At 38.2% G+C, this 27,039-nt stretch overlaps 1 protein-coding gene and 1 pseudogene across 2 annotated transcripts in view; both read left to right on the forward strand.

The window, feature by feature from the left end:
* LOC149184076 (uncharacterized) overlaps nucleotides 1-18,705 on the forward strand; it is a 37,001-nt gene extending 18,296 nt beyond the window's left edge. The window contains exon 3 of the mRNA XM_089417397.1: nucleotides 18,104-18,705. The gene's annotated coding sequence lies outside the window, so the exon portion shown is untranslated. The remainder of the gene's footprint in view (nucleotides 1-18,103) is intronic.
* Nucleotides 12,335-24,649, forward strand: LOC149184077 (uncharacterized; annotated as a pseudogene). Its single transcript, XR_016256795.1, has 20 exons — nucleotides 12,335-12,569; nucleotides 12,694-12,830; nucleotides 13,026-13,091; nucleotides 15,701-15,856; nucleotides 15,993-16,078; nucleotides 19,180-19,251; nucleotides 19,411-19,482; nucleotides 20,679-20,750; nucleotides 20,885-20,956; nucleotides 21,084-21,155; nucleotides 21,338-21,409; nucleotides 21,636-21,707; nucleotides 21,826-21,894; nucleotides 22,084-22,155; nucleotides 22,419-22,491; nucleotides 22,628-22,699; nucleotides 22,811-22,882; nucleotides 23,036-23,107; nucleotides 23,210-23,281; nucleotides 23,389-24,649. The product of XR_016256795.1 is annotated as an uncharacterized LOC149184077 (transcript).
* The last annotated feature ends 2,390 nt before the right edge of the window (nucleotides 24,650-27,039 follow it).

Genomic DNA, 27,039 nt, shown 5'->3' on the forward strand with positions numbered 1-27,039 from the left:
CGGCACCCCCGTAGTCGGGCTCTGCCCTCCTCCTCCGGCCAGTGCTGTGACTGGCTCCCTTTGGCCTTTCCATGGCTGGGATCGACCCCTCCCAAATGCAAGACAATGAAGACTAGGCTGAGATCTTTGCCTCTCTCATTTCTGAAAATGCAAACCCACAACTTCAAAGTTCATCAAGAAACTGGCTGACATCCCAGAAATCTCCCTTCCCCCTAGTCTCCCAAGGAAGGTAGCGATCTCTCTAGTAGAGAGAGGTCTGGTTGGACAATTTACTGGCCTGTGGCCCTCTCCCAGAGCTGTACAGAAATGGGTGGAGCGCAACAGGAACGCGAACTTCCAAGGAAAAATCACAATAAGATTCTGTGGAAGGGGTTACTACACATTCCTCTTTGAAACCAAAGAAGACCGGAATCTCATCTTCTAAAATGGTCCCTACTTCATGGATTCGAGAGGTCTTTATCTGAACAGATAGTCCCCTGACTTCGACCCAAAAATGGATATACCTAATGCAGTCCCGGTTTGGGTTCGCTTGCCCCATCTCCCTCTTCATTGTTGGGGAGATGAATCGGTCAAAGCCTTTGGGAACGCTGTCGGAAAATACATCGACAGAGGCGAACCAAAGGACAACATTCACGCATGTGCAAAGATCTGTGTTGAAGTCGACTTAGGAAAGGGCCTTTCGGAAGCAATCAAGATCAAAGTGGACCAATGGACCCATATTCAGCGGCTGGACTACGAACAAATCCCGTTCAAATGTAAGGTATGCCATGAATATGGTCATTTTGCTAATAGGTGTAGTAAACTAAAAGAAAATGAAATGAATGAAAATGCTGAAGCCAGTGAAGACACATGGCAAAAAGTCAGAAAAAATAAAGCAAACCCCAAACAGGCTGGCCCAAAACCAAAGCCTCCCCCAGAAATCCAAGTTGCATCCTTCTCCCCCCCTCCCATATTGACTCAGCCATTACCCTCTACATCAAACCCCTTCAAATATTTGCAGGAAGAAGACCCTCATCCCCCCACTCTCCTCCTGATCCCCAGGAGCTCCCTCTCCCTGAAAGACAACGCCAAGACACTATCGAATCCTCATTTCCTCTTACTATTTCCTCTTAGCCTCTTCTTGATCCTCCCCTCAATAGAATCACTAGAAGCTCATCTAAAGATCACGAGGGTTCTAGTGAACCCTCCAAGAAACCTGGCCCAGGCAGGAAATCTGCTAAGCAGCACAGGGATGAGAACGCGCAAAAGGACATAGCAATGGGAACGCAGACACCCATAGAAACTTATATCCTGGGGTAGCATGACAAAAAAGTAATCAACAAGGACCAAGGGGGGCGAGCACCTCCCCGCATACCGCATATCCAATGATGAAAATATTATCTTGGAACATCAGGGGACTTGAGAACCCCTCTAAGGTAGCAGCCCTAAGGGATCTTATCATTTCTGAGAAGCCAAGAATTATTATGTTACAAGAAACAAACAAAACCACAAGGAAATGAATAAAGTCATTGAGCAACAAAGATAGTATAGAGGAAGCATTAGTGAGGCAAGAGGAGCCTCAGGAGGAATAGCAACAATTTGGAATCAAGGTATATGGAACTCGCCTCTCTAAAGGAGCACTTAAGCAATAGTATATATGCAAAGGATGTACATTACAAAAGTACATAAAATCCACATTCCATGATCAGGACAACAAAGCACATGCAGTCCTAGAAAGGATCCACTATGATGTTTATGGACCTTTCTCGACAACCTACACCGTCAGACACAAATATTTTGTCACTTTTATTGATGACTTCTCACGGAAGTGTTGGATCTTCTCACGTGGAATAAAGATGAGACATTCTTTGAGTTCGTAGAATTCAAGACACTAGTTGAAAACGAAGCTAGCAAGAAGATGAAGGCTCTGTTGTAGACGCTGCAACACCCTCCAAAATTTTGGCCTGCACTTAAATTTCAAAGCCTATTATGGATATTGTGATCAATCGTTCCTTAGTCACTTATTGGTAAGTTGACGATCTCAAGCTCCCCTTTTCGATCTTAAGAGTCGTTTATGCTTTTATCTTTACATAGAATGTGTCATCTTTGGGCATGGGGGTAATCGCTTGTCATGCAAAGGGAGGTTTGTTTTGCTTCAAGGGGAAATATTTATGAGAATGAGACATGTTTAACACTCATTTCACACACTCTTACACAAGTGTCGCCTTTATCCTCCCAAAGTCTATAATCGAAGCCGCACTTGCCGTAAGCTGCAACAAAGGTTGTTGCGTTAAGTGAAGTATGTGTTATATATTCTAGATGGTCTATGTTGTATCGATAAGTTTTCAAGTGTGTGATCGTAGTGAAGTTTTATCACTATTCACATAAGTTCCACTGATCCCACACTTAGCTAAATTTCAGAGTTTCCTTAGAAACCTAGCCTCATCCAACTTTCCTGAACTACAAACTTCACATATGTAACCCTTAAGCTTTTCCGTTGCTTGTTCGAACTGTGCAATGCGCAGAAATCCAAACCTCCCTTACCATTCAAAAATGCGCAGTGGTTTCCTTCAGTGTCCTTCCCTTAGCCGGAACCCACTGTCTCCAAAAACTATGCAATTTTGTCCCTTGACTACCCAGTGTGCCTTGCAGCCTGAAATTGCATAGATGTGTCCTCCCAGGGCCTCGTCCCAAGTAGGGCCACGAAGAAAGATGACATGATAGATGACTCTCAAGGAGCTGAGGAGAAAAATAAGCAGACCAAGAAACCCAAGGTATGATAGAATATTAGGACCGCATGAAGACTCCATCTGATGCATAACCCTTTGGAGGCTAGGTATGGAAAACAAAGCACGTCTTTTGAAATACACCTCTTAATGTAGCTTAAAAGTTTGCTTATCATTGTCGTATCATTCCATCTTCAATGACATTCATGGTTGCAAGAATTGAAAGTCATTCCATGTGTTTGATCTACGTGTCTTGCTCCCTTTCACTTGTTTATTACATAGCTTAGAAGATGAAGAGTATTACCACTTGTTTATTTAAGCTACTGAGGTTGTGACCAACATGATCTTATGACTAACCAGGCACGATGCAAGGCATCCTAAGTGGGATGAAAGATGTTTGATGATATGTATGTAGTCAGTACACTCCTTTGCATTAATCCTTGCTTTGTATCTTGCATGTACCCTCACCGCTTGTCAGATTTGGCTACTTGCTGCCAATAGTCTCTTAGCTCTTTCCTGACAAAGCAGGTGAAGGAATTTCCTTCAACCTGATTTCTTCAAGGCTCTTCATAGAAATTATAGAGCTAAGAGAAGGAGATGTGGAATCTCACTATCAAACTCTTGAAAATACTTTGCATGTTTGAATATATCCAAACAATTAAGCTACCACTCAACAACATTGTCAATCTTGGAAGACTCAAGAAAGATCACATCTCTAGATATTATAAACTTCTTATTCACTTCATCATAGAGATGGTATGCTTTGGAGGTATGAGTACCCAAACAAGATGCATTTGTGACTCCTTGCACTGAGTTTTTTAATCTGTTCCTTAGGTATGAAGGCATAATATGAGGAACCAAAAACCTTGGGATGCCTCACCGAAGGAATGTGGCCATACCACATTTCATAGGGAGTATTGTTTCTAATAGCAAGAGTTGGACACCTATTATTTATATACACAACACATAGAACCACATCAGCCCAAAACCTTATGAACTTAACATGTGAACTATGCCAAGTTCATAGTGAAAGTAATACATTCCAATGAACTATGTGTTGAAAAATGCAGCAAGAAATTCTCAATTTGATTTTTCCTTCATTAAATTGAAAAAATTCAAATTTCCACATCAACAGACAACTTGGATGATGTTAACTTGTGTGACATGGCTTGTGTCACCTAGTTTACTCAATAAATTCGATTTGGAGGAGTAAGAGTTCAGTTCTGCATATGCGATTGCTAACTTGTGGCAATAAAGGTCAATTATCTCAGGTTGTTTTCAGTTAAACTAGTTCTAACTTTTGGAGGAACTAGTGGAAGGTCATTTAAGCAGTGGGACTTCAGTCAAACTCGGTGATCATCTAGTTAATTGATCAATCAACCCAAAATAGTTGGGGCATGAAGAGAAGTCAAGTCCCCTAAAATTGGTGGAGATTCGAAGGTAGTTTTAATTTCTTGTAGCTCACACAGTTGCAAGAACTTGCTATAACCATAGTGGAGGAGGTAGCTTGATTAGGAGCTTCTTGTGAAATTAGAGAGCGAATGATTGTTGGTAGCATTAATAGCCTACCAGCAATTTGTTTTGCACCACACTTCAATGTTTTGGGCATGGTTTTTGAGGGTGGATATTTTTTTTTTATGCTTTTTGGTCATGCACGTCCTCACTAAGTATCTTGGGAGGTCTGTAATAGTTCCTTGCATGCACATCCTCACTAAATATCTTTTGGGATGTCTATACTAGGTCCTTGTAAATTTCTGTTTGCCAAGGCTTAACTACTTATGATCTTAGGTGCTCACAACAATTCGACAGTTTATGGCACTTTCCAAATCACCATTCCTGAAAGGATCCAACAAAACGACTTTAGAGGAAGATGAGAAGGGAAAACTCTTATTGGAACTAGCCTAGAACTAGTGGAATTGGTTGGTCCCAATGGTTTTAGAGTTGTACTAGTCTAGTTTGGTGGTTCAGATTGGCTAAGGTCGGTCTTGTATTGAACTGACCTTAAAACACCAAATTCACTAGTTCTCTAATAAACTGACCAATTCTGAAGAATGTAGTGCAACATAGCTAATGACCACCAAATAATAATTTTTTAATAAAAAATACTGAAAAGGAAAAAAAAAATTATTAACTCGAGGGCCCTACAAAACCTAACCCTAGTAATTAATGGTAATATTTAATTTTTAAAGTTAAAGTAAAAGTTGACATTCTCCTTATCTTTCCTTTTTGAAAAGGAAAGATAAGGATAATGTCAGATTTTACTTAAATTTTTAATATTAACATTAATTGTTTCGAGTTGTTTCAGAGTGGTTCCAACTTCATTCAATTTTGAGAAAGTCAAATTTTAGATCCCATTCAAAACTTAGTGGTTATTGTTTGAACTGCTTCTTTATAATGAGTCCTAAACTTTGACTTCCAATCCTTCAGGTGCAGTTATTGCATAATCATATTCCTCATGAGACTTTGCAGCAGAAGTTGATCTTTAATCCATTGCAAGCACTTGACCTAGCATAGGGAACCATCAGCTACCCCTCTCAAGATGGTCCCATAGCCCCTCAAGAGCTATCCATCAAGAGCTATACAATACAAAAGAACCACTAGCATATGTAGTGTTGATTTCGGTTGTCCCCGGTTCATATGGTGTTACATATTCTCCCTCGCAGGTATGGGCGCCCACGAGATCATCAAATAAATCGGCCCTCTCATCCCATTCGTGGATTTCCTGTCAATCACCACATCTCAACATGCAATCAATGCATTAGTTATAATCATAGTATCAGAGAAATAGTCTAGATGCCAACACTTTCATTTCATCCTAATAACATAAAGTGATTGTTATCACAACATTTTGAATAGTAAAGATCTGCATACTCTTGAATGTCATAAAATTTGCATGCAATTACCCCATGTTTCACATCATAAAATACTCTCATAAGTTATAACATCAACATATCAGCATCAAGGATATATCATGACATCTCATAATAAATGAACCACATGTCAATTTACATCATGATCCCTATGCATATCATATCCATCATGAGAATTCAACATCATTATCATAACAAATAAATAAATAAGCACCACATATACATCGTTAACCTCTCATTAGAACTATATACATTTACCACATACCATCATATCACGGAACATCGTTAATATGAGAATCATATCAATACTTATCAAGTATAGAACAATAATACACTATAAGCATTCTTATCATGAATTAATTTCATTTACTTGTATAAACAGTTCAACATCCCTCTAGGATCTATGTGAGGATGTGGTCCAACCCTGAACAGGATTATGTTATCCCATGAGTACCATTAGTGTCATGTTTTCATCAAGGTACCAATTACTTTTTCAATGTACATTTCTTGTTCTTTCTATTAGGAAGTTAACCATTACATCATAGGTATACTCATCTAAGTACATCATTAAATTTCAAATGAGTCTCATCATCTTGAGCCTTAACCTCTTGTTGAATATTCTTCCTTCCCCAAGGATATTTGAGTCAAATTCAATGTTAAGATATTATCGTTTGTACAATCATTTAAATCATCAATATCATGTTAAAATTCCATGATCACTATACATATTGTGCTTATCCAAATGGAACACATACATGAGGTCATCCTTCTTTAAGTCTTAGGTTATGCTTAATCCACCTACATGAAGGCTTAATCCATTGTTATGCTTCCATTGTAGCCCAGTAGGTCAAGATACTTGGCTCTTACTAGAGCAGCTTGGGTTCAAGTCCCCACAATTGAAATGATGTGCTTGTTGTCCCCTAGTGATTTATCCATCACTTGCATGATTTTCATTGTGAATCTTGGCTTATCTCATCAAGTTCCCACTTGATATCTTTTATCATAGATTCATCCATCTTCAAGTTAGACTAGGGATTCTTCCACCTTAATTTTCACTCGTTAAATCTTTAGTTTATAGTTTGAAATGCTTGGAACCACTACCACCATTACCATCCATGAATGATTTGGTATGCCTAATATGTTTGACAATAAATTCTTTATCGATAATCAATTTACACTTAAATTTCTTATTAACTCAAAATACCACACACACAATATATTAAAAATAATAATAATATAAATATTCACACTTCCAATAAATAATAAAGTAAAATAACAACTTATCAATTTCAACATAATATTTTAATATTAAATAAAAAAATTCAATTTTTATTACTCATTTCAACATAATACTTTAATAATAATTAAACAAATTTAAGCTCTATTATCTAATTTATTAAATGACTAAATCCACATTATATAAATTCCTTCTCATTCCTTAAAACTTGGTGAGTCATTTTTATACTATACTTAATACATGTTTTATATAATATAAAATAACACTCATTATATATATATAAACATTTACTTATAATTTTAAAATTTAATTTAAATATATTTTCATAATACCACATCCTATAAATCCTATTTTTTCTAATAAAAAATTATAGTCATCCATAAATATTAATTATAACCTCAACCCATTATATACTTTATGTTAACAAGTTATATGAATTACATGGTGTCCATTATATTGTTTTAATATTAATGTATATGTATATTATCACTTCCGTTAAATATAAGCACTAATTTTAATAACCTTAATGCATTAAGGTTAACACATGCAACCTATTAAGTTTTTTTCTTTAAAAACTCGTCTTGCCTTAAAGCAGCCTCTCCGTCTCTCGTCTTTCACATTCTCCCATGTGCCCGACACCTCTTTTCTCTCTGCCTTATTATCATATATCTCTTAATGACATCAACGTTGTGATGTTTATTACTCGTATCGTTCTACGTGGAGAATTCACCAATATGGCAGATAAATAATTTGGCATTTAGCAAATTGGCGGGGTTTATAAAACAACAATTTTTTTTTTATCACTAGTTTTGTCTCTCTTATTTACTTTTTCTTAGTGAATTCCTATAAGTGGTTTTGTTGAGTCTATTTTTGACGCTCACGGCAGTTTTGATTCAGCTTTTGGAAGTACTCTGGACTTTGACTAAATCGCATTTTGGGGCTCGTCTTAGCATAAACATCATGCATATGATGCTTCTGAGGTTTCGTCGATCTTGAGGATGTGACAATGTTCACCGTTGATTGCTTTAAGCATATGGAGGAGGATTAACTAGATTTGCCTTCATAAGTGAATATTTTCCACTAATGCAACCAATGTTTTCGCCAATGTAATAAACACAACACTCCAAGAGAGGGTATAAGGATTATTTCCACGTAGAAAATCTTAGTCAGCACAATATGAATTATGTAATTCCCCAATGCCACAACCTGAACAACGAGTGACGATACATAGCAAAACATGTATTGCAATAAAATTTATTATGAAAGCGTAAGCTCCCCAGGAAAATATCATATAGAAGTAGGATAAAGCATTTAATGTTGACGTTTCCTTATCCACATTGGCTTTTGGAAAACCTACAGTCAAGGCGTTTGGATTTCTTTTCTGGCCTCTAAAGCGGTTACGAGGCAAATGAGCCCCTGGCCTCGCCAGACATCTGGTTAAGACCACAATCTCATGATGTACTGTCATAACCCCATTTCTCAAGAATAAATTATATATATATATATATATATATATATATATATATATATATATATATAAGGTTTTACATACCCGGGATTACCCTTTGGAATTATATATACAATTTCCTATGATTCATTTACCTTATGTCACTTTATGCACGTCAATTGTCATACGGGTATGGTTTAAGGGATTGGTGTACTGCTTTTTAACTTTAATAAAAATCTCTGTAATATGGTTTGGACGCATGTTAACCACGCGGCAATGGTTCCGGGGGTAACTTTACGTTTTCCCTTTAGCCATCACGTGGCACCCCTTATCCATTACTGTGAGAATTATCTCCTGCTCTGCTTCGTACTGTACGAGGCCGACAGGCTGTCCAGTCTTTTCACCTTGCATCAACGGTGGAGGGCACACTTCGTAATCCAACGGTGGCAGATCGTCTCCGCGGGCTGCCGCCTAAACTAACGCTTGCCTTGGGTGATGGGATCATTTTTTTGGGAACTTTCTCTGCGGCTTTGCTCTGGTTCAGTCCATGCGTTCCGTCTCGGAGAGCCTAGCTCGCAGACCCTATTCAAATGCCGGAGGATTCGTTTCCAAACCCTTCAGGTAGATAACCGCACAATGTCTTGTTCCTTCTGTAACCTTTTGGCTATGCGTTCTTTTCGATTTACTGATAAACTTCTCGATTATGCTCATGCATCATGCGTTTGCAGGGTTATTCGGCAATGGGGTCCTCCTACAGCACTGGAACGAGTGTTGTTCATTCGTTGGCCAGAGTTTTCTTTAGTGGTAAGTGTCTTGGCAAGCACGAGGATAAATTCCTTGAGTTTTTGTTTTACTGCAGTTTGCATTACTTCTATTGTTGTCTAACATGTGCTATTCGGGTTGCTCCTTGTACAGATTAGGCACCCATTCCTCACACGGCCTAAAGACTAAGGAAAACCCCACCCCCGTTCTGTTCTGAGTTCCAGGTATGGGGAATCCTACCGGCCGCGGCTATGTCTGTTTTGCTTCAGAGTTTTTCTTGTGTTTAGAGGAGGGTAACCCTCTAGGTCACCTTTATTTTTGATTGAACCAGGGTGGGGAGGGTTATTCGTTCCCTCCAGGCTCCAGTTACCATGGACATGACAAATGTAATTTTAGACTCTTGAATTTGGATGTCCGACTGCAATTCCTCTGCTCGGACAATTGTAACTGTATATATATTTTAACGCACACCTGTGCTTATTTTGCTCACAGCATATTAGGCTCCTTGTTTACTGGACTATAATTTATTGTGAGGGTATACTGCTTTTAACGACAGAATATTTTTTCCTCGTTTGTGCTTGTTTAAAGGTTACCGCACCGCGACCTTTCTGTATAGGAATTTGTACTCGTTTTTGTTTTATGAGTTCATAGTATTGCACAACTTTTATCTATGTCACATTTTTTGTTTGGTTTAGCTGCACATTCCTATACAGTTTATATGATGTTTTATGTAATTGACTGAAGAGGGTCTTATCCCCTAAGCTTACAACCTCCCTTGTTGAGAGGGTCCAAACCCTGCCCCTCAATTACAGTGTTCTTTTGAATTAATTCCTGATTGCTTCCAGGTTATTAATACTTGTATGCTGGAAAGAGTTAAAACGCGGACAAGATAATAACCCTACCAACCTGTTGTTCCATTCTATTCCAAACCTAGTTTTCCTTTTTGGGTGTTCCATTTGGCTTAGATAATGTCCACAGAGCGGGTCTCCAGCTGCGCCACTCCGCTTTCTGGCCTTCCTTATTACAGAGGAAATGCTCTACTGCATCTTAACACAACCTGCAATAATCTCTGCCTTAGATTAGGGTCGATATAGTTTGCGGCAAGCAGACGTAGTTTTTTTTTTTCTAATTATATACACCTATGTCTCTCAAAGAAAGGGGCTCGGCCTAAAGGCTGCAAGCCATTAGTGAGTAATGCTAGTCTTGAGTTGATTCCATTCACTCGTCTAATTTCAGGTCTGCCTAAGCATTTATTTGTTTCCTTCTTATTTACTGATTGGGATTTTGTTTGTTGCAGTATTCATGGGCAATGTGAAGTTATCATGTTTGATGTTACTGCACGATTGACTTACAAGAATGTCCCAACGTGGCACAGAGATCTTTGCAGGTATCTCTTTTACAGAGGGGTTAGATCTCTAAGTAGAAATGAAGGTTCCTTAATTGTGTGGTGGCACAACTGCCTAAATCGATTAGCTAAATATCTTTGTGAATTTCAGGGTGTGTGAGAACATTCCTATTGTTCTTTGTGGAAACAAGGTTGATGTGAAGAATAGGCAAGTGAAAGCTAAGCAAGTTACTTTTCATAGAAAGAAGAATCTTCAGTACTATGAGATATCTGCAAAAAGTAACTACAACTTTGAGAATCCATTCCTGTACTTGGCACGGAAGCTCTTAGGGTGAGCCTTTAATCTAGTTTCTGATGCTCCCTAATATGAATGTTATATTAAAAAATTTGCATTGATTCTATAATGGGTTATTTTTATAGGGATCCAAACCTTCATTTTGTGGAGTCACCTGCTCTTGCTCCTCCTGAGGTTCAGATAGACCTTGCAACCCAGCAGCAGTAAGTAAAATGCTATTTTCTTATTATTTTTTGTTAACTTTTGTTGAAATAATTTGTTCGATTTCTAAAAGATTGAAACTTTGGCTTACAATCTTTTATGTTGTCAGGTACGAGGCAGAACTTGTAGCAGCTGTGGCCCAACCCCTTCCAGATGACGATGATGATGCTTTTGAATAGCTTTGTTAAGATGCTTTTGCATATTTAGGGATTGGCAGATTCAATTAGTTTTGTACCATTGGAGTTTGCTCTTGAGTTCCGAAATTTAATTCCGATTTGTATTTGGGGCTTAGAATAGCATTATCGCATCTCTCTATATGTGATTTGGGTACCATGTAGATGTTTTCATCGGTTGAGTTGGCTAAGCTATCTTAGTTCAACTCCATTACAGAGCTATTTTTATATGCTAAGACAGTTTTTTCCGTTGTATACTCTTGCACATTTTGCACAAGAACTTTTTGTACTCTTCAAATATTTCAAGAATGTTCAAGTGCCTTTCGTTGTGTACTGTTGGGGGAAATGCTAGTTGCGATGATTATTGCTTGTAATATATTATGGCTTGTTAAAACTTTCTTTGAAAATTCTAGCTATGTTTGAGGATTTATTTTAACTCTGAAATTGGTTTACATAGTTGATAATTGTGGCTATCAAGCCTGCCTGGGTATTCTTGTGGGTATGTTGTCTGTCGAACACATAAAGGTATCGCCATTTCATTAATTGGACTCTCGATTGATTTTTGCATAAAGATTCGCATTGTCTAAATCTAAGGTCATTTCCATTCAACAGTCTACAGATTCTTCTTTAACTATAGTAAAACTGGGAGATGGAACGCTTATCAAAGCTAAGGTAGCATCTTAAATCCAAACTTCTGACTCCCATTTGAAGTAGATATTAAAGCTTTATAAGATGGCACGCTGTTGAAAAGTTGACAGTAATTAAATATGCTGGCTAGACATTGCATTTATATATGGGTGGCCATGTTAAGCTCATGTCATATATCTCGCTGCAATTTTTTTTTTTTAATATATACATATACACAGCTATATAATTACCAACACATAGACGTGCTTTATAAGGTTGACGGTCCTGTATCATGTGTACATAATTGTCAACACATGAGTTATTCTCTATACGGTTGACAGGTCTGCAATTCCTATTCTTATGTACGCTCACATAATGGCTCACTTTAAAACTTGCATGAAACAAGTCCTATAGTTGTACAACTACCCAACCGGTTGGATAGGACTGCGATGATTCCCACGCAGTTCTCCATGACTCGAACCTGTTAGCAATTGACACGATCTCCACCCGATGATTCGTGTAATCCCCCAGGGCTATGAAATTAGTGATGCTGTGGTTTTTGTGTTGTTTGATACACATTGATTTGGGTTAACATTAATTGAGCATTAACTTGTCTGTCCCACCCTGGGTACGTGGCGTGGGCAGTCTCCAGCTGCCGCCTCGGGATCCTTCATGTATCGACGGCTACGAGACGAGAGAGGTGATCCTACGGCTGCCATGGATGCTTGCCGACTTACACTACTCTTGGCGCCGGGTTGTAGTCCCATTCTTCTGCGGGAAGACCTGGAACTTGTTCCGCCTCCTGCCTCAGCTGAGGGCTTGACAGTCTCGGCTCTATGGTTTGGTTGCAGAGAACATGTGCGCGAGGTTTCAGAACCTAATCCCACCACCAGAATTTATCGACCGGGTAATTATTTGACAGTTTCCTTTCCTAGTTCGTTGATTTACAATCGTTTGATTTGCAGATAGACCCATCATATACAGGATAAGTATTTACAATTCTTTAACCACAGTGTTTTGCTCGCATGCAGGTACCCCCACTCCTTCTGTCTGGGTTGCGAATGGCATTAGACGGAGTGGTGAGCAGATAACCATCTTGGCTTCCATCGGTATGATGAAATTCCACTTGCTTTTGTTTGTAGGAATGGGATCTGGACCTGGTCTACAGGCTATTGCGCCTGATTTGTGTCTACCGCTTGCCAGAGCTCGCAGATAGGTGGCCCGGTTTCGGGTTCTGGTGAAGTTATCCCCGAGAGGGCTTCTGTTGTTTTAGTTAAATGAATATGAGGCTTCGTTCCTCGTGGTTTGCTTTCTCTGAGCCGCGCTGGCTGTGCATGCTGTTCTGATTGTTTACTTATACCAGGTCTGCCTGGAATTAACTTATGTCCCTGGGCGGCTTCTCCATTTTCATGGCCCAGCTTTTGATAATGTAATATGTATTGTGCGCTCCATTTATTTGTCTACTAGACTTGGAACTGAACATGGAAATTTTTGTTGAAATCTTGAACATGTATTATGGCTTCACTGAAATGATTTATCGCTCAGATTCTAGTTCTATTTGATTGTTTAGAGCTGTTTTCGACTCCCTAAATTTGTGGCTCTGTACAACAGTATATATATATTTATTCGGTTTCCAGCTTTACGTTTCATCCTGAAGAATTGATTTTCGGTGTTAACTATGTCATTTGTTGTGCTTTCTGCTTAATCCAACCAGATGTATTTACTGTTTTTAATCAGTTTGGGGGTTTGGCCCCGCATGAGGGTTTTTGAGGGTTACGACCCTGCCACTCACAACCACTGTAACCTATCTTCCGGTTACCATGTATCAGTGCGGCCAAGACCCGAGACCCCCTGCCCATGAGTTCAACACTCTCCTAGACCCAGCGGTTTCTAATGTGGGTGCATGCAGTGTAAACCACAGAACTGGGACCTCACCCGTTCCTGGTAGTGGAGATTTCCCTTTTTCGTTTGGAGGAATTGTTCCACTGGAATTCTGGATTATTAAACATCACTTATTTTGTAGGTAGAATGTTTACTACTCGTCCTAATTTGTAGAGGATTTATCTTTTTGTTTTACTCCCCATTCCCGGGGCTTATACTCTCAGAGTCCACAAATTTCCAATCCAACACGTCTCACAAGGGTTCCAATGCTCAAGCTGTCAAACCCAGGGCGGATTCCATGAAGGAATCAACCTGACTTTCTTTCCTTTTTTGTTTTGTTTTGGAAACCTTAGTGCTTAACTCCATTTTCGTTCGCGGCAAGGAGCTTATAGCATTCTATGAAACCTGTACTTCTATTAATTATTGCACTAAATCTTGCATGACTCATTTGCTAATGGTGTTTAACAAGGACGTTGTAACAGTTCTTTTCCCAACATAACCTCTACTATACAGTCCCCCTATATTTAGGAATAGTCCGACAACAGTTGTCAACTACAACCGCTCGGTAGCGTCCATAGCACTCGCCCACCTTTGTGGAGGTTTTGATTACCACTGCTATTATGATTTTTTTTTAAAACAAACATTTATTAAACAACAGGGGAATACATCCTATGTATGTATGTTTTTTTTTTTTTTTTTTTTTTTTTTTTTTTTCAGTTATCACCACCTCGGTGGCAGCAGCAAGTTCTTGAGTTTTCTAACAGTAGTTGTTAATTCTATACAATACATTTACCTTTTTCTAATGTCCTTACAGAATTACTTATAAATGTTTACTCACTTACCTGAACTGTTGTAACTTACAAGTACTCCAGAGTTGGGCCTCCTCTGTTTCTCCCGCTTCCAATATGCCACCCAACCTTGAGATTCGTCCTCCAGGACCAAAATCTCCCCCCTAGCTCCCTTGCCAGACCATTGCCCTCAGCAAGTTGCTGCACCTTCGTGCGTGGCTATCTGGTCCTCACCAGACTTAGCTTTTTTTTGTTTGTGTGTTTCTTTCCCTCTGCCTGTCCCTACAACGCAGAACCCCCTTCCTGCCTCCTTTCCTCCGGAAAAAACCCCGTTAGGAAAGCAGTTAGGGTATATCGGGACACACAACAACCACCTTCTTGGGAAGTTGCTAGCTTTTCAAGAAAAATTTTATTTTTAAGAAAAAAGAACCACAGGAAATATTATTAAATCAAACAGATAATAATAGTCAATTCAGTTTACCAATTACCACAGTAAAATCAAATATTTACATTTATCCCGTGGCATCACAGCTCACGTGGTCTTGGAGGAAAGCATTTTCTGCTCTGTATTAATGCTGGCGTGATTTAGATTTTATAGGAGTGTTCCGACATCAATTTTCAGTCCTCACTTTTATATATTTATCACTTATATTCATGCCAATTGTAATGTATCCACGGTAAATCTACGTAATAATATTTTTTTTTTAAACTTTAATCACATCTAAGATACTATTGCATGCACCTTATTCATAAAAAGGCTAACCCCATTAACACCTACACACGGAATTCACATTCACGAAGGTCATGGATTGGATATCTTGTCCTTATGTGAGAAAATAGGAAGTATTCCGTGGGGGCAGAGCGTTATCTGCCGGATTAATTGCTGGTTGCACTGGTTCGATACACCTGGCTCTAAGCATTTACTCCTGCCGGTGTTGTCACGTGATGGAGGTAAGGTTTTGGTATCCTCTGCTTCCGCGCCCTCGGGTGTCTCCCCGCATCGACGGTGGAAAAGAGGGAATGCCCATCCGAGGGCAGAGCTATCTTGGTGTGCACCATACTCGATGAAACATTTTTTCAGGAAAACCATACTCAATGAAACATATTATCGATGGTTCTAGATACATTTCCCCCTCGGACCTGTTACAGTTCCCTCCTCCTTTGAGCACAGCATTCATACCAAACCTTCTCTGGTTGATGCATGGTCGTGGTTCTCATGCTTGCTACTGATTCGGAGCGAGCTGGATTGAGCCTTTTACAATGGCTACCTTGCAGTAAGGCTTAATGTGCTATCTATAAGGTTTATTTGTTTGTTTGTTTGTTTGTTTGTTTTTTTTTTTTTTTTTTTTAATGCCCTTGCCATATTCAGACGTGTTATGAACAATCCGAAGTTTCTAACTTACCCTCGGCGTATTTCTGTTGTCTGTGGCGAGGTATGAAGGTCTCTTCCCAAAGTACGCTATGCACAGGCGCGGTGAAGCTGCCTGTCTTCAGGGTCTTGCCTTCTCAGAGCTGTGGTGAACAGGTGAGTTCACACCCGATTGTATCCGCTTACTATTCTTCAACATAAGTGTGTTACTACAGGAATTGATGATTTAATCACTCTGAGTATAGGGTTCTATTGGTTTTTTTTTTTTTTACTCTTCTGAGTTTAATGACAGATAGATTCGGCCCTCTGGCCCAGACCCCTTACGGATTCTCCTCTTGGTTACTGTACAGGGGTTTTGGCAGGGTTTAAGCCTGACAAGTCAGCCCGGCCAATGCAAGGATTGGGAATCCTTCGCGTGATGTGGCTGTGAACTGATAACTCTGTTTTCTTTTGTTGAATTTGTCGGGCCTTCGAGCTCGCTGATGCATGCATTTATGTAATTTATTTCCACGGTTATCAAACTATGCGGGTTGTATCCCCGAACTGTTTTATTGTGACTTCCTACAGTTTTCCGAGGCTGTCTGAGTACAATTTGTATATTCATGCTTTTGTTCTTCTATGGAGGGTCAGGGTCTTTACGACCCGAGCTCGGCTAGTTTGAAGAGGTGAGCGCCTCCCTTGCGGCGCCTGACTGTATGGCTTAATCACTCTTTTGCATTTGCCCTGGTTAGGGTTCATGAACTGTGGAGGGAGTCACTTATAATCATGACAGTGTTTTTCCATAATTTTATCTGAATATATATACTACTTTGCACAATGCTCAGTTTGCCTGTTCGTTTTCTTATCACCATTATACAGTAAGATGCTTACCGCATGTTAATTACGATTTTTATGCCTTACTATTTTAAGTATTTGGGCAAAGAATATTCGTCTGGCATCTCACTACAGGGTTATTGTTCACATGAGTCACAGGAGTACTACCTGAACTCGATTCCAGGCCCACACTTGTATGTATTCTTTGTTTTTCTTGTTCCCTTGTGGAGCCGCGACTTCTGTATAACTGCCTGGCTATGTTATATATATAAATATTTATGGTTACAGTGCCGACTTAAAGATTCTTTTACCTGCATGCTAATATGAATGTGTAACTCTGGTCCTGGAGCCGACATACCCTCGCGGTTACGGCTTTGTTCCTTAGTGTTTTTCTTTGAGACTGTCTATAATTTTGACTCTGTAAATGTTTCGGGTTCGAGTTTCCGGAAATGAGCTTTCTTGTTTTGCTACGTTTCACGGCTTATATAGGAATTGGACATAGAATAGATAACTGTTGAACTCTCTGATGATTTATGAAATATAATCGTTTTCATTGCAATGACATTTTAGTTCCAAGAATTCTCTAATTATAATGAATCTCTGCATTAACTGTTTTCTGTTTTCCATAATCTTTGAAAGGGTTTTCCCAGTAGCCCTCGCTCACACTTAACTTCCTGAACCATATGTATTTTTTTTTTAAGAGAAAAAAAAAATGAAAGACAGAAATAAAATCTTGCCCTCCCTGTTATACCCTCGCACAGTCCAATTCCCTGTAGGAATTCTCTCACCCTCCTTTCATAATATAACAGGAAAGAGGAAAACTAAGAATAACCTTATAAAATTACCAAGTTAGTATCAATTCTAGGGATTACTTCGTACTTGAAATTCTTCTGGTTGAAATGTCGTTTCTGGCTGACTCCCGAAACAAAACACGGGGTCTGGAGTTCCTTGGATAGAATGTCGTCTTCTAACAGTCACCCAAAACTGGGTCTGTCGTCTGTCAAACCGCCCAACCACGAGATTCGCCCTTCAAGACCAGAATCTCCCCCCTTGCTTCTTGCCAGACCTCAGTCTTGCGCAAGTTGCTCGTACAGCGAGCAGGGCTATCTGGTCATCACCAGACTTAGCCACTTTTTTTTTTTTTTCCTGGAGTCTCTTCTTCTGCCTGTCACTACAGCACAAAATTTTTCCTCCCTTCTCCCCTTTTCCCTGGAAACCCTCCAGTTAGGGAAGGTAGTTAGGGTTGCTTCCTCAGCAACCGATTTTTTTCCCACCTCAAGAGGACAACTTCCTCCTTGAGGATTTACTTTCTTTCAGGAAACACTTTTACATTTTCACAATTCACCAAATTATATTTAACTTTTAATCAAATACTAATAACAAGTTCAGTTTGTTTCTACCACAGTAATTCAAATATTTACATCGTTTTCCCAGGGCATTACACCAATGCTGGGTAACTTTGGCTTTGAAGGAAATAGTTCTATGTCGTTTTATTGCTTAAGCATCACATTTTATCTGCTGTTGGTTTGACATGTTTAATGCTCGAGCAATATTTTCTGAAGTGTTGCTTGTCTTCATGTCTGTTGGAAGAAAACCATGTCAAGCATGGAAGGCTGCATTGTGATGTTGGTAATCACTGGTGTGGAAATGTGAATGCTGGATTGAGCGCTCCACACACACAACTTGTTATTATTTAATTGGCAGAGTAAACCTACAGATTTACAGGGGTGCCAGGTTTTGTTGGAACACAAAGTAAAACTTGGGCGTAAATTTAGTAATGAATTGAATCCCCTCTTGCTAAACAAAGGTAATATTTAGGCCGATAGGCCTTCCTATGCATCAACAATCGTCAACACTTTTATACTGCTCCGTTGGATCAGGTGAGACACTTTCAACCGTTGATTTGAAGTGTGACTACTTTTTCCAAATATTGGTTGAGTTGCCTTACTGCTTTTTCCCATTCTTTTATGTCACTCTTGAAGATATTTTCACTGCTTTTTCCCTGCCAGTTGTTGTTGCTGTTCTTCTTCCCTGCCTTTTGGCAAGCACTGTTCTTCTTCCCTGGCTTTTGGCGTTCTCACTTTCATCTCATCATTTTCTTCAATACTCTGCATTGCATTGGCTTGCCTTGTTTCTTGTTCAAGTTTATTTTCTTTTTGCATGGCCATGCATTTTGGATTTTACAGTGTTTTATTTTCGTTGTGTTTTCTCTATTTTGAAAAAATGTTTTTTTTAAAGAGTGTTTGCATGGTTTATCCCGGCGATTCTATTTTGTTGCTGTTATGTTGAGCAGAAGAATCGATAGAGATGAAATTCTTGATCCATTGGAATGAAATTCTCGAAATTTTTTATGGATAGAAGCAGGTATGCTTTGGTTTTCAATATCTATGGGTTTTACTAATAAATTTGTACAGGGAAAAGCAGCGTGCGTGGTAGATAAATGCTCAGCGACCAATTCTCTCCATCACACTAAGTTTATAGGTTGCATTGTAAGTTTATATATCACTTTTCCACTGGAATTGATGTAAGATAGAGCATATACTCTGAATATGTTATATTGGGAATCATTAAGAATGTTTGCTGGGCAGTCTGTCGTTATTTGAGTTTTGATTATATGCTTACTTTAAGCTCATATGTTTGTATTTGTTCTGGTTTGTGTTGTGCAGGAATCTCTCTCATCTGAACCTCGGAGGAGAAATTTCCCCAGTGATTGGAAATCTAAAAAGCTCAGAGTCAATGTATGTGAATTCAGAAGTTCACTGTATAGGTTCACTATATATTACTTTTAAGCACTTTGGGTTCATTGCAATTAAACTGATAGTCTTAATGCAGACTATATTTAGCAGCTCTTTATAATATATATGCTGTTCATAGTTGATTCAGTGTTCTGCATGCAGTGACCTTAAAGGAAATGGTCTCTCAGGCCAAATTCCCGACGAGATTGGAGATTGCTCTGCATTGAAAATCTTGTGAGTTACTCTCTCTAATCTTGCAAGACTACAGTGGTTAAATCAGGTCATCTCCATACAGAACGTGTAACACTCCTAACCGATATAACTACATAGGAAAAAAAAATTTAAGTAAAACTCTCACACTATCTATAACCCATCAGGGTCACACATGGTTCAACCATTCACTATGACTATTTACATGTGTGTTTGCATTGACTGACGTGCCCACCCCCTTGGCATTGTTTTGGGTTCAGTTTCCGATTCACCCTTGTGATTAGTGTTCCAGGTGCATTTATGTCAAATACTTTTAAACTGCCGGCAAACATACTGTATGTTACTACTCTGTCCTACCACTCCGTAAGTATTACAATGTGAATTCATTTGGCATTATAGTTCCCGCGTTGCATTTAACTGTTACGCTGTCCGGACTGACGTGGCGTGGCAGATGAGACTTGGGAGTCTGTGACCTTGGGTTCCCCACCCCATCGACGGCGAAGGAGAAAGGATGCCGATCCAACGGCTTGGCTCCTACCCGAAGGCTATTCCACCGCCTTACCATGGATATGCATCATTCTCTCCCTTGCCTTTTACGTTGGATTCAGCTCTCTGGTTTCTCTTTTACACAGTGAGTGCTTCATGTGGCCGAATGACAACCAGTGGGGTTTTGTTGCAGTTTAAATCCTTACTAGGCGCATGGATGGCTCGGTTCTACACCAGGTGAACGTTTCTTTTCTGTTGACGGTCATTCATACTTTTTTTTGTTTGTATTGTACAGCTTGAACTTTTCCTGTTCTCGGTCTCAGTTCTTTAAAATTTTTTTTTACTATGTAGTTATATCGGTTAGGAGTGTTACAGAACGGCTCATGAAAAACCCTTGAAAATCCCTTTAAAGAAATGTTCACCCCACCTATCTAGGAAAGTCTCTTTTCAAGCGTTTATCTGTCCAAACAAAAATGATTGTTCAACTACAAGTTGGTTAAAGCAGACAGAGCCATATGCAACACTCATAGTCTGGTTCAAGATGCATATATTACTTTACTATAGATAATTGTTAAGTATTATGCTGAAAACAACTGTCTTTTGAGAAGATATCTGATGCCAAACCAAGCTGTTGTGTGTGTCTAAACGTCCATCTAGTCAAATCTACAAGTCATCATTCTCATGGTTTATATTTCGTAGAAACCACTAACTTGATTTGATCTTCAATGTGCTAGAGATGTCTCTTTAAATTATTTATATGGAGATATTCCCTTTTCAATATCGAAGTTGAAACAACTAGAACAACTGTAAGTATCCTAACATTCTGCACTTGCTCGCTATTGTAAAGAATTTAGCTTAATTTGTAGATGTTTTTGTATTTTGCCTTGTCTTAGAAGGGAGTGAAAGCTCCTTCTAACACATAATTTGATCAAATTTATAGGATTGTGAAGAATAACCAGTTAATGGGGCCTATACCTTCAACGTTGTCTCAGATTCCAAACTTGAAGAAAATGTAGGTTGGGAATACTATTTTAGATTCTACTCTCTTTGCTGCCCTTTACTTGTCAAAGAACTGCATAGGATGTGTAAACTCTAGATTCTGGAGGAGTATCATTTAACAATGCTTTTGCATTTTTTAGGGATTTTGCAGACAATCAATTAAGTGGGGAGATCCCCATGCTTATCTATTGGAATGAAGTTTTGCAATATTTGTAAGAGTCTGGGTTCTTTATGAGTTTTCCTTGGCTTATCGTTCTCTCACTAAGCAAAATTTGTTTTTATTTTCCTGTTAAGGTTTGGAAGAAGCATTTGTGTTAATAGTCTTGTTCTTAGGTTTGCAAACTAAATTTGGCGCCCATTATTTTTGAAATGGGCATATTGTTATCGTTTCTAGGGGGCTGCGCAACAACTTCTTAGTTGGGACTCTTTCCCCTGACATGTGTCAATTGACAGGATTGTGGTTCTTGTAAGTCACAATACTTCTATCTTGTGGAGTAGATGCAGAATTTTTTAAAGCTTTCTTTCTTCGAATTAATTCTGCATATGAAACCCATCAAAACTCGCGGTCACAGAGCATTTATCTTTAAATTTATGTATCTCGATGCAGCGTTTTCAGTGCATTAACGAATTTTACCTGAAGGATTCTTCGTGGTAGCTTAAATGTTTCTAAGTAGTTGATCTCTGTTATGCAGTGATGTGCGAGGCAACAACTTGTCGGGGACCATTCCTGAGAATATTGGCAACTGTACAAGCTATGCAGTTTTGTATGTTTTCTGATTTTCCTAACTGGATTTTAAATGAACAAACGGGTGTAAATGTATGGTTTGATGCAAGACTCGTGATCTCAATTACTTACTGAATTGGGGCTGGTATTCTTATCAGGGACTTATCATACAATCAACTTACCGGAGAGATCCCCTTCAATATTGGGTTTCTACAAGTGGCTACTCTGTAAGTGGAGATATTTCCAGGACTGAACTGTGTTCTAGTATCAGGAATTTTGTGTTGAATAGGCAGGGATATGAGATTATGCAGGTTGTCTAAGTAATGCAATTCATTGCATGGTATGCACTATTCAACCGACATCATTAATTTGGTTGCTTTAGTTGTCCTACCCTAATTTTAAAGTGGTTATCCTAGGTCGTTACAAGGAAACAAGCTGACCAGAAGGATACCTGAAGTAATTGGTCTCATGCAGGCTCTTATTGTTCTGTAAGTACAGTGTTTTCTGGATCTCAACTTGTCCAAAATTTTCCTGTGATCGGATTAAAGTATAATCTCTTACATTTAATTGCATGGAAGCCTAGATCAATAAGAATCCATAATGATTTTGGATATTGTCAATATATTTCTTATGCAGAATCAATCAATATTCCTTCATTCATTGATAAATGTTTTGTGACCTTTGGCAAAAACTTGATTATGTAATTATGGTGTAAGCTTTAGTGTACTAATAAAATTAATATTTATTACAGGGATTTGAGTGATAATCATCTTTACTGGAACAATTCCTCCGATTCTAGGCAACTTGACTTACACTAATAAACTGTGAGTTGCTTGCATGGTTAATGCTCGAATTGTTCCCATCTGGGTTTGTGAAAGTCCATTGCTTTTTGACTATAAATTTCTTTATGTTCAATTTTCAAGAAGCTGATTCTCTTGTTCTTTCTTTTGCACTACTCAGATATTTACACAGTAATAATCTCACGGGATCTATTCCGCCAGAATTGGGGAACATGACAAAGCTGGGATACCTATAAGAGATTCCAATCACATATTTTGTGATGATTGATATGTAAGAAATGGAAACTGGACGTGCATGATAAGAAATAGCTCTTTGATAGTCAACGGTTGTATGCATATGCAGGCAGCTAAATGACAATCAGCTGACTGGGCAAATTCCACCTGAGCTGGGGAATTTGGAACAGCTGTTCGAATTGTAAGTTTGTGTCCAAACCTTTTTCTAGAAAGTGGAGATAAAAATGATAGAAATATCTTGAAACCTCCCATACACTAAACATTAATCTATGATATCTTTTGGATTCTTGCTGTAAGTATTTAACATTCCAAGGTTGTATTTTTTTTGAGACAGAAATCTTGCCAGAAATCAACTTGAAGGTCCGATCCCAGAGAATATTAGTTCATGTGTTGCTCTCATTTTCTTGTAAGTGATATAATCTTCAAGCCAAGTGATGAATTTGCGGAGCATAATTTCCCACTGGCTAACAATATTAACACTGTGCCTTCATTGTCCTTTGTCCTGTAGCAATATGCATGGCAACCGTTTGAATGGAACTATTCCTTTGGAATTTCAAAAACTTAACAGGCTAACTTATCTGTAAGTAATCCTGGGCCATATTCTAAATTGACCTATAACATAATGAGCTGTTGAATTGCATTAAGCATATTCAATGTGACTAACGGATAACGTTGCTGCTTTTACAGAAATCTGTCCTCCAACAATATCATGGGAACAATTCCTGTAGAGCTGGGGCATATTATAAATTTAGACAGATTGTGAGTTTTAGTTATTCTAGTGTCTTGGTACATTCATCTTGATGGCCAGATGCCCAGTGAGAAGACCGTTGGTCACGGAGATGATGCCTTCAACACTTTCTTCAGCAAAACTAGAGTTGAAAGCATGTTCCCCCTGCTGTATTTGTAGATCTGGAGCCGATTTTCATTGACGAGTAACCTGTAAGCTGGCCAAAAGATGCCAACAGATGTTCAGCTTGTTGGAACTAGTTGAACATCGTAATAGAGATGGCGAACAATCGCGGACGGCTCGGCCAGTGGAATATTTGTCGCATCATCATCAAGGGGGTATGAATTCCAAAGAACCTGTTGATGGAAATTCCCAAGCAAAATTCTGTGAAATGAAAAATTTATTGAGACCATTGGGCACGTCTATTTATGACGGAAGTATGTGACTCGAACAAGAGATGTCATATCTCTAATATTGCAAGAATTTTTAGACCATGAACTCAAATTCATTGAAATGCAGTAGCATAATAGTGAATTGTAAAAATTAAAGATTCAATGTGGGTAGTCACTAATCTAATTTAATTAGGTTAATGAAGTAAATTATTACAGGATTGGATTAACTGATCAACTGGTGGAGTTCTTGGGATTGGTGGAATTCTTGCGATTAGCGTATCCTTAAAAGCATGCCACTCAGGAAATGGTGTTCTTATTTAATTATATTCAGGGCATGAGAAGGATGCATTGTTTAATAGGGTTCCAGAGCTGATCGTGATCATTTGAGGGAAATTCCTCTTTTACTTGCCTCTATATTACATTTCAACTTTCTTTGTGGAGTGAAATCTTGTAACAATAGTCTGATCCTCAACAATGAAGCTCCAGGTATTTTCGTTCTTTTCCATGGATAAGCAAACACAACTTTTCCTCATGAATAATATGCTCTTCATTAATTTGTTCATAGCTTATCTTCTATTGTCTGAAATATCCGCCATGAATGACCAAAATGTAGAAGAGTTGTGTCCCATACAAAACAATACTCTGTAATTTGATTTTGTATTTGAAATTTACTGCAAGAGGAAATCTATGGAAATTTGAAAACAATATTCTGATTATTTTATCAAACGACAAAGAGCATTTAGAAGGGTAATTGCACAATGATCCAGTCCAAGAAAACAAGGTTTTCCACAAACCAATTAACTCTTCTAGAAAAATTCAACAATTCCAATTTAATAATCCTATCGGCCTCTCTTTGTACCTTTTGGGACAATTGCTAGTAATAACCCATATGCGCTGGTTTCTATCAGACAACAATTTCTGTGGTGGTTTCTCTCATACACGAGTACTATTTGTGAACTTTGAATGTGAAACTACTTTGAAAGAACATTCAAAATGATTTTATTTATTTATTTTTTAAATAATTTTTTATATTGTCTCTAGAGAGACAATAGTTTGAATTATGGACATTTATTTTTTTTAAATAATTTTTTATATTGTCTCTAGAGAAACAATTATAGACATTTATTTTTTTTAAAATAAATTTTTATATTGTCTCTAGAGAGACAATAGTTTGAATTATGGACATTTATTTTTTTAAAAATAATTTTTTATATTGTCTCTAGAGAGTTATTTTTCTTTTAAATAATTTTTTATGTTGTCTCTAGAGAGACAATAGTTTGAATTATGGACATTTATTTTTTTTAAAACAATTTTTTATATTGTCTCTAGAGAGACAATTATGGACATTTATTTTTTTTAAAATAATTTTTTATATTGTCTCTAGAGAGACAATAGTTTGAATTATGGACATTTATTTTTTTTTAAATAATTTTTTATATTGTCTCTAGAGAGACAATTATGGACATTTATTTTTTTTAAATAATTTTTTATATTGTATCTAGAGAGACAATAGTTTGAATTATGGACATATATGTGTTTATTTTTATTTATTATGACACTGCTTTTTTTGCCCTGAAAGTTATGGAAATTCAGCGTATATTTTGAAAAAATCCGGCAGGGATTTCTAACTTCATAATTTTAGGTGCCTAAGAAGTTTTTGATGGTGCTCAATCTATTTCCATCATAAAAAAACATAATCCAAACACTGCATCTACAAGATTTTTTGAATTTTTTTACCCCAACCACTTTTGTTTTGTCGGAATTCCTACCAGAGTTAACTGTCAGAGCAATTCCTCCGACTACACCCATAATCATTATATCTCATTCGATTTTCTCAATGCCGTACCATTTTAGAGCTCAAATCTCGTGTCAATGTCTATACACATTTATGACGTTTGTTTTTAACGTCATATTCGTGTCTGTTCTGTGTACAGGCATAGACTTATACGCTGCATTGCCTTGGTAAACACGGTATTATAATTATAATTTGGGAACCGCCCCAAATTTCCATATAAAAACAAAGCACAATAAATGTTATGACGTTTGATTTTAACGTCATATTCGTGTCTGTTCTGTGTACAGGCATAGACTTATACGCTGCATTGCCTTGGTAAACACGGTATTATAATTATATTTTGTGAACCGCACCAAATTTCCATATAAAAGCAAAGCACAATAAATGTTATGACGTTTGTTTTTAACGACATATTCGTGTCTGTTCTGTGTACAGGCATAGACTTATACGCTGCATTGCCTTGGTAAACACGGTATTATAATTATATTTTGGGAACCGCCCCAAATTTCCATATAAAAACAAAGCACAATAAATGTTATGACGTTTGTTTTTAACGTCATACTCGTGTCTGTTCTGTGTACAGGCATAGACTTATACGCTGCATTGCCTTGGTAAACACGGTATTATAATTATAATTTGGGAACCGCCCCAAATTTCCATATAAAAACAAAGCACACTAAATGTTGGACCGCGTGAGTGGTGGCAATGAAATCACGGCACAATTTCCGTTACTGTTACTTCCGTGACCACGCCTCGAAGATACGAGTAACGAAATCACTGGACAATTTCCATTACTGTTACTGTCGTCACTTACGTGAAGACCTCGCCTCGAAGAAAATTAGTTAAAATTCCCATCACTTTCTTCGCCTCTCTTGGGCTCCACTCTTTTTGCACGTCATTTTCTATCTTTGAATTTTGTGTGCGCCTTGCAGTTTTTCAACTCAAACCACTTTTTTGTTCACACCCAACACTTCATACGACAACTGCTGCTCTAGTTTATAAATATATGCATATACATGGTGAAAGAACACAACTCACAACGTTTGGAGTTGAAGAGTGACTAGAAATGGAGCATAAGTGTATTGTTCAGCTCGTGATGTTGTTTGTATGCTTTGTGATGATGGGTGCAGCAATGACTATTCATCATAGTCATACTGATCAGAGGGGTGGATTCACTACTGTTCAACGTTTTCCTTTGAATGGACGGAGTATGATGGGGGAACCCTCTCTGTTACCATCCTCCAAGGCGACGGCTCGCGAGAAAAGGGACGTGGAGGCGCTTCTGAGCTTCAAAAATGGCATCACATACGGTACAGATAGATTGATCTCCGACTGGACGGCCAATAACTCACATAACGTGTGCCGGTGGAACGGGATTTGGTGCAGACCAAACACGAAACGAGTGGTTGCACTTTTACTCCCTA

This window comes from Pinus tabuliformis, chromosome 3_2, assembly GCF_031772625.1.
Source record: "Pinus tabuliformis cultivar Carrire ecotype Pingquan chromosome 3_2, CPIR1, whole genome shotgun sequence".
Lineage (NCBI taxonomy): Eukaryota > Viridiplantae > Streptophyta > Pinopsida > Pinales > Pinaceae > Pinus > Pinus tabuliformis.